Genomic DNA, 7,643 nt, shown 5'->3' on the forward strand with positions numbered 1-7,643 from the left:
AGTTCAAAAGCACCAATTCTTCGGCACTCAGCCTTCTTCACAGTTCAACTCTCACACCCATACATGACCACAGGAAAAACCATAGCCTTGACTAGACAGAACTTTGTTGGCAAAGTAATGTCTCTGCTTTTCAATATGCTATCTAGGTTGGTCATAACTTTTCTTCCAAGGAGTAAGCGTCTTTTAATTTCATGGCTGCAGTCACCATCTGTAGTGATTTTGGAGCCCAGAAAAATAAAGTCTGACACTGTTTCCACTGTTTCCCCATCTTCTATTTCCCATGAAGTGATGGGACCGGATGCCATGATCTTCGTTTTCTGAATGTTGAGCTTTAAGCCAACTTTTTCACTCTCCACTTTCACTTTCATCAAGAGGCTTTTTAGTTCCTCTTCACTTTCTGCCATAAGGGTGGTGTCATCTGCATATATGAGGTTATTGATATTTCTCCCGGCAATCTTGATTCCAGCTTGTGTTTCTTCCAGCCCAGCATTTCTCATGATGTACTCTGCATATAAGTTAAATAAACAGGGTGACAATATACAGCCTTGACGAACTCCTTTTCCAATTTGGAACCAGTCTGTTGTTCCATGTCCAGTTCTAACTGTTGCTTCCTGGCCTGCATACAAATTTCTCAAGTGGCAGGTCAGGTGGTCTGGTATTCCCATCTCTTTCAGAATTTTCCACAGTTTATTATGATCCACACAGTCAAAGGCTTTGGCATAGTCAATAAAGCAGAAATAGATGTTTTTCTGGAACTCTCTTGCTTTTTCGATGATCCAGCAGATGTTGGCAATTTGATCTCTGGTTCCTCTGCCTTTTCTAAAACCAGCTTGAACATCTGGAAGTTCACGGTTCACATATTGCTGAAGCCTGGCTTGGAGAATTTTGAGCATTACTTTCCTAGCATGTGAGATGAGTGCAATTGTGCGGTAGTTTGAGCATTCTTTGGCATTGCCTTTCTTTGGGATCGGAATGAAAACTGACCTTTTCCAGTCCTGTGGCCACTGTTGAGTTTTCCAAATTTGCTGGCATATTGAGTGTAGCACTTTCACAGCATCATCTTTCAGGATTTGGAATAGCTCAACTGGAATTCCGTCACCTCCACCAGCTTTGTTCATAGTGATGCTTTCTAAGGCCCACTTGACTTCACATTCCAGGATGTCTGGCTCTAGGTCAGTGATCACACCATCGTGATTATCTGGGTCATGAAGATCTTTTTTGTACAGTTCTTCTGTGTATTCTTGCCATCTCTTCTTAATATCTTCTGCTTCTGTTAGGTCCATACCATTTCTGTCCTTTATCGAGCTCATCTTTGCATGAAATGTTCCTTTGGTATCTCTGATTTTCTTCAAGAGATCCCTAGTCTTTCCCATTCTGTTGTTTTCCTCTATTTCTTTGCATTGATTGCTGAAGAAGGCTTTCTTATCTCTTCTTGCTATTCTTTGGAATTCTGCATTCAGATGTTTATATCTTTCCTTTTCTCCTTTGCTTTTCACTTCTCTTCTTTTCACAGCTATTTGTAAGGCCTCCCCAGACAGCCATTTTGCTTTTTTGCATTTCTTTTCTATGGGAATGGTCTTGATCCCTGTCTCCTGTACAATGTCACGAACCTCATTCCGTAGTTCATCAGGCACTCTATCTATCAGATCTAGGCCCTTAAATCTATTTCTCACTTCCACTGTATAATCATAAGGGATTTGATTTAGGTCATACCTGAATGGTCTAGTGGTTTTCCCTACTTTCTTCAATTTAAGTCTGAATTTGGCAATAAGGAGTTCATGGTCTGAGCCCACAGTCAGCTCCTGGTCTTGTTTTTGCTGACTGTATAGAGCTTCTCCATCTTTGGCTGCAAAGAATATAATCAATCTGGTTTTGGTGTTGACCATCTGGTGATGTCCATGTATAGAGTCTTCTCTTTTGTTGTTGGAAGAGGGTGTTTGTTATGACCAGTGCATTTTCTTGGCAAAACTCTATTAGTCTTTGCCCTGCTTCATTGGTGGCCCATTATTCAGCTATCACATCTCTCTGGAATGTCATCTCCATTAACAGCAACTGTGCCTCTTTCATTCACACCAACACATAAAAGAGTTTCCAGCACATCAAATCCCCTTGGAAAACATTTGTTGAGTGGATGAATGTGAGTGAATGAAGGTAAGAATTAAATAACAATAAAGGAGATCATATACAAGAAATGTAGTCAGGACATGATTAGTTGCCAAGTGAATGATGTAAACCACATTTGCCTCACTTTTTTTTTTTTTGGCAGCACTGGATCTTCATTGCTTTTTCACAGGCTTTCTCTAGTTGTGGCAGGTGGGGGCTACTCTTCTTTAGGGTGCAGGGGCTTCTCATTGCGGTGGCTCCTCTTGTGGAGCACAGGAGAAGAAGGCTCTAGCGTGCCAGCTCAGTAGTTGTGGCTTAGTTGCTCTGAGGCATGTGCCGTCTTCCTGAGACCAGGGATCTAACAACATTGACAGGCAGATTCTTATCCTCTGAGCTACAAAGGAAGTATTTGCTTCACTTCTGAATAGTCTGGGGAGCTTCTTTAAAAAAAAAAAAAAAGACCCCAGAATCCACCTCTGCCTTATTAAGTTTGAATCTTGGAAGTATATATTTTTTTTTAATGAGAAGTGATTTTAATTTGGTGAGCTTGGTATCCAGCCCTCCTTTGGGAGCTGTGGATGGAGGGAGTTACTGCTGGCTGTTCCGAGGAGGGAGCAGGCCCTGTGGTCCAGAGTGCACTGCCCTGGATGACTTCAGAGCTGGCCTGCAGGGCAGCGCTCCATGCAGTGGGAGCAGCCTGGGTGACAGCCCAGAAGGAAGAAAGAGCGTGGCAGGTTTGGGAAACTGTAAGTAGTTTGTGGTCTGTGGGTGATGTAAAGGGTTTTGAGGTTGGAATTATTCTGAACGAAAATGGCCTTGCTTGCTCTTCTTAGAAGGTTTCCCCCTCTCTGTGGAGCCAGGGGAGGGAAGTAACAGTTCTGTGTTTAAGAAATGTGGCCAGGGTAATAGTGTGAGGATGAACTTCCTTTGAAAAGACCAGAAAGCGGAGAGGCCATTCAAATCCTTCATCTCCCTATGCTTTAGTTGTCCCATCTGTAAAATGCAGACAGCTGTGTTGTTCGCTTCAAAGTATTTTGTGAGGAGTCAGTGCTTAGAAGAATGACTAGTATGCAGCAGGTGCTTCATAAACACCAGCGAGTATGGTTAGTAGCAGTGGAAAGGCTGTGAGGGCAAGAGATGGTGAGGGGAGAATGAAAGGTGGTTCAGGCTGAGTCAGCGAGAATGGGGAAGAGGGAACTGATTCAAGAAATATTTATGCTATTTGAACCTTAAGGTCAGGTAGCAATTAACTAGCTGGGGAGATAGAAAGGAGGAGAGCAAAAATATTTATGAATGCACATGTCAGGACTATTGGAGAGGAGTGAACAAACTCGTTACACTGGAGAGTGAGGTTGTGCAAGAAAATAACGAGAGATAATTATGTAACAGTAGCTTGGGCCCAGAATATAACACAAGAAGATTAAAAGCAGGCTGAAACTTTGGCTTAACTGTGAAAGCAATAAGGAGCTGTTGAAGAATTTCATGCTCAGATGCGGTTACCACTTACTATGTCACATGAGTAGGTTTCCCCTAACTCAGGAGAACTTTCTGCCCAGAGGAAAATAATTTTCTATATCTGCCCTCTCTACACTGGTAGCTACTGGTCACATGTGGCTGTTGAGTATTTGATATGTACCTAATATGACTTTTGAACTGTGGTGCTGGAGAAGACTTTTGCGAGTCCCTTGGACTGCAAGGAGATCCAACCAGTCCATCCTAAAGGAGATCAGCCCTGGGTGTTCATTGGAAGGACTGATGCTGAGGCTGAAACTCCAATACTTTGGCCACCTCATGCGAAGAGTTGACTCATTGGAAAAGACCCTGATGCTGAGAGGGATTGGAGGCATGAGGAGAAGGGGACGACAGAGGATGAGATGGCTGGATGGCATCACCAACTCGATGCACATGAATTTGGGTGAACTCTGGGAGTTGGTGATGGATAGAGAGGCCTGGCATGCTGCAATTCATGGGGTCCTGAAGAGTCGGACATGACTAAGCGACTAAACTGAACTGAACTGAATATGACTGAAGAACTAAATTTTTAATTGATTTTAATCTAAATGGCTACACATGGCTTATTGTTGTTCAGTTGCTCAGTTGTGTCTAACTCTTTGTGACCCCATGGATTGCAGCATACCAGGATTCCCTGTCCTTCACTATCTCCTAGAGTTTGCTCAAACTCATGTCCCTTAAGTCAGTGATGCCATCCAACCATCTCATCCCCCCCTGTCACCCCCTTCTCCTCCTGCCCTCAATCTTTCCCAGCATCAGGGTCTTTTCCAATGAGTCAGCTCTTCACATCAGGTGGCCAAAGTATTGGAGCTTCAGCATCAGTCCTTCCAATGAATATTTAGGTTTGATTTCCTTTAGGATTGACTGGTTTGGTCTCCTTGCAGTCCAAGGACTCCCAAGAGTCTTCTCTGGCACCACAATTCAAAGGCATCAATTCTTTGGTACTTAGTCTTCTTTATGGTCCAACTCTCACATCTGCAACAACTGCTGGAAAAACCATAGCTTTGATTATGCAGCTTTTTAATATGCTGTCTAGGTTTACTATACTGTCTAGGTTTGTCATAGCTTTTCTTTCAAGGAGCGTCTTTTAATTCCGTGGCTGCAGTTATCATCTGAAGTGATTTGGGAGCCCAAAAAATAAAATCTGCCACTGTTTCCACTTTTCCTTCATCTATTTGCCATGAAGGGATGGGACCAGACACCTAGTGGCTAGTGGCTACACATGGCTAGTGGCTGCCATATTAAGCAGCACATTAGACAGTACAGGAACCTCTCAGAATCTCTGCTGCTCTATCTGCAGGGTGGGAATGATGTATAATCAGCTTGTTACAGCAACTGAGAAATATTGAGATGCTGAAGTTAAAGTACTCAACGCGGTAATCTGACAAATTACTATTGCCATTTTTGAAATTGTTGTTATTGTTATTACTGAACAGGGATAGCACAACAAAAACCATGTCTTAGGAAAGATTATTTAGACTTTAGTATCCAAGTTAGATTTGATGGGAAAAGAAAACTGTAGAGGGGAAAGCATCCACAATGCTATTTTAATGATATGATGTGGGATAAAGATCTTATCTGGGGACTTTCCTGGTGGTCATTTAGACTCTGAGCTCCCAATGTAGGGGGCCTGGGTTTGATCCCTGGTCAGGGAACTAGATCCTGTATACCACAATTAAAATATCCTGCACACCGCAACAAAGATTGAAGAGCCTATATACCACAACTAAGACCTGGAGCAGCCAAATTAAAAAAAAAAAATCTTACCTGGAGAAAGGCCAGGAGAAGGCGAAAGCATGGAAGGATTATGAAGCTGCAAAGCACACAGGTGTGCATCACACATGCTCTTCTCCCCACATCAGCTTCCCTTCCAAGGGGCTTTCAGAGAGCGAGCTCTCATTGCAATCCTAACTCAAGAAAACACCACCCCCCTCACCCAACATCCCTAAGAGAGGCAGCCACTCTCCCTGCCTGTGGCAGAGACCAGCAGTGCTCATCATGAGCATCTCTTTCTGGCCCATGACCTACTGAATTGGAACTTTGAACATGTCCCAGTTTCTTTGCAGTTAAGTTGATGCTATCAGAGAAAGTTCTGAGCATTGGAATCAAAGCAGAAGCAATGTGCCCCATTTCCAGGCTGGACCCATACAGTCTCCTGTGCACCGTGCATTCCCTCTTCCCATTCTGTGATGATTTTAGAAGCCACATGTTGAAGACAGCTGTGCCACATGACAGAAAGAGCCTGGGACCCTTAAATGAATGAATGAATGAACAGAACTACGCACTCCATTCCCCAGACCCTCCCTGGACTGTAATATGAATGAAAAACACTTTTTGTGTGTGTGCACTAAGTCACTGAGATTTCAGCCTTGTTACAATTAACCTCATTACCCTAATTTACCATCCCTCATTCCATTTCAGGTCATGTAAACATCTCTTACATGCATAACCTCTGATGTCACTTTTTTATTGGACCACATCAATATTAAGACAGACTCCTAACTCCCACCCATAGGCATCTTGTCTCCTAAGACATTTCTTTCTCACTCCTCCTAAGCAGGCACATTCCAGACATAGATCTCCTCCCACAATGCCGACTCACTGGAAAAGACCCTGATGCTGGGAAAGATTGAGGGCAGGAAAAGAGGGTGACAGAGGATGAGATGGTTGGATGGCATCATTGACTTGATGGACACAAATTTGAGCAAACTCTGGGAGCCAGTAAAGGATAGGGGAGCCTGGCATGCTGCAGTCTATGGGGTGGCAGAGTTGGACATGATTGAATGATTGAACAACAACAGCACAATGCTACCGAGCTATACGCCAGTTGATTGAGTTTATTGGATGTGTCAGGGCTTCCTCCTCGCTGCTTCTTAATTCCCACATGGAGGGAACTCTGATGTCCTTTGGGATATATCCTTATTCACTATGGCCTCACCGCTATGTCCAATTCATTAGCAAGCACAGTTGGGTCTGCCCTCTCTTTTCTCTCTGTCCCCATGCTTAGTCTAAGCACCATTGTCACTACCTACCCTTCTGTAGCAGCTCCCTAACCCGTCTTCCTCTGCTCCTTCTTGCCCCTCCAGTCCACTCTGCAGCCAGCAGCTGGACTGGTCTTTTAAAGATAACAACCAGAATACAGCTCTGCTACTGCTACTGCTAAGTCACTTCAGTTGTGTCTGACTCTGTGTGACCCCATAGACGGCAGCCCACCAGGCACCCCAGTCCCTGGGATTCTCCAGGCAAGAACACTGGAGTGGGTTGCCATTTCCTTCTCCAATGCATGAAAGTGAAAAGTGAAAGTGAAGTCGTTCAGTCGTGTCCGACCCTCAGCGACCCCATGGACTGCAGCCTTCCAGGCTCCTCCATCCATGGGATTCTCCGGGCAAGAGTACTGGAGTGGGGTGCCATTGCCTTCTCCGAGAATACAGCTCTCCCCTGCTTAAATCCCTCAATATTTTCCGTAGCAATTCAGGTAAGCAAATCAGAGCCTTGCCAACTCCAACCAGTCTCACCTCTACCCATTTCTGTTCAGGTACACTGGTCTTCTTTCTGTTTCTTGAGTGTGCCAAGGTTGTTCCTGCTCTAGGATGTTAGTAACTTTGTGTTTAGAAAGCTCTTCTCTCTCTCTTTTTTTTTGGCCATGCATTGTCACCCTGCTTATTTAACTTATATGCAGAGTACATCATGAGAAATGCTGGACTGGAAGAAGCACAAACTGGAATCAAGATTGCTGGAAGATATGCAGATGACACCACCCTTATGGCAGAAAGTGAAGAGGAACTAAAAAAGCCTCCTGATGAAAGTTAAAGAGGAGAGTGAAAAAGTTGGCTTAAAGCTCAACATTCAGACAACTAAGATCATGGCATCTGGTCCCATCATTTCATGGGAAATAGATGGGGAAACAGTGGAAACAGTGTCAGACTTTATTTTTCTGGGCTCCAAAATCACTGTAGATGGTGACTGCAGCCATGAAATTAAAAGACGCTTACTCCTTGGAAGAAAAGTTATGACCAATCTAGATAGCA

This window comes from Bison bison, unplaced genomic scaffold (genome assembly GCF_000754665.1).
Source record: "Bison bison bison isolate TAMUID 2011002044 unplaced genomic scaffold, Bison_UMD1.0 scf7180017864077, whole genome shotgun sequence".
NCBI classification, from domain to species: domain Eukaryota; kingdom Metazoa; phylum Chordata; class Mammalia; order Artiodactyla; family Bovidae; genus Bison; species Bison bison.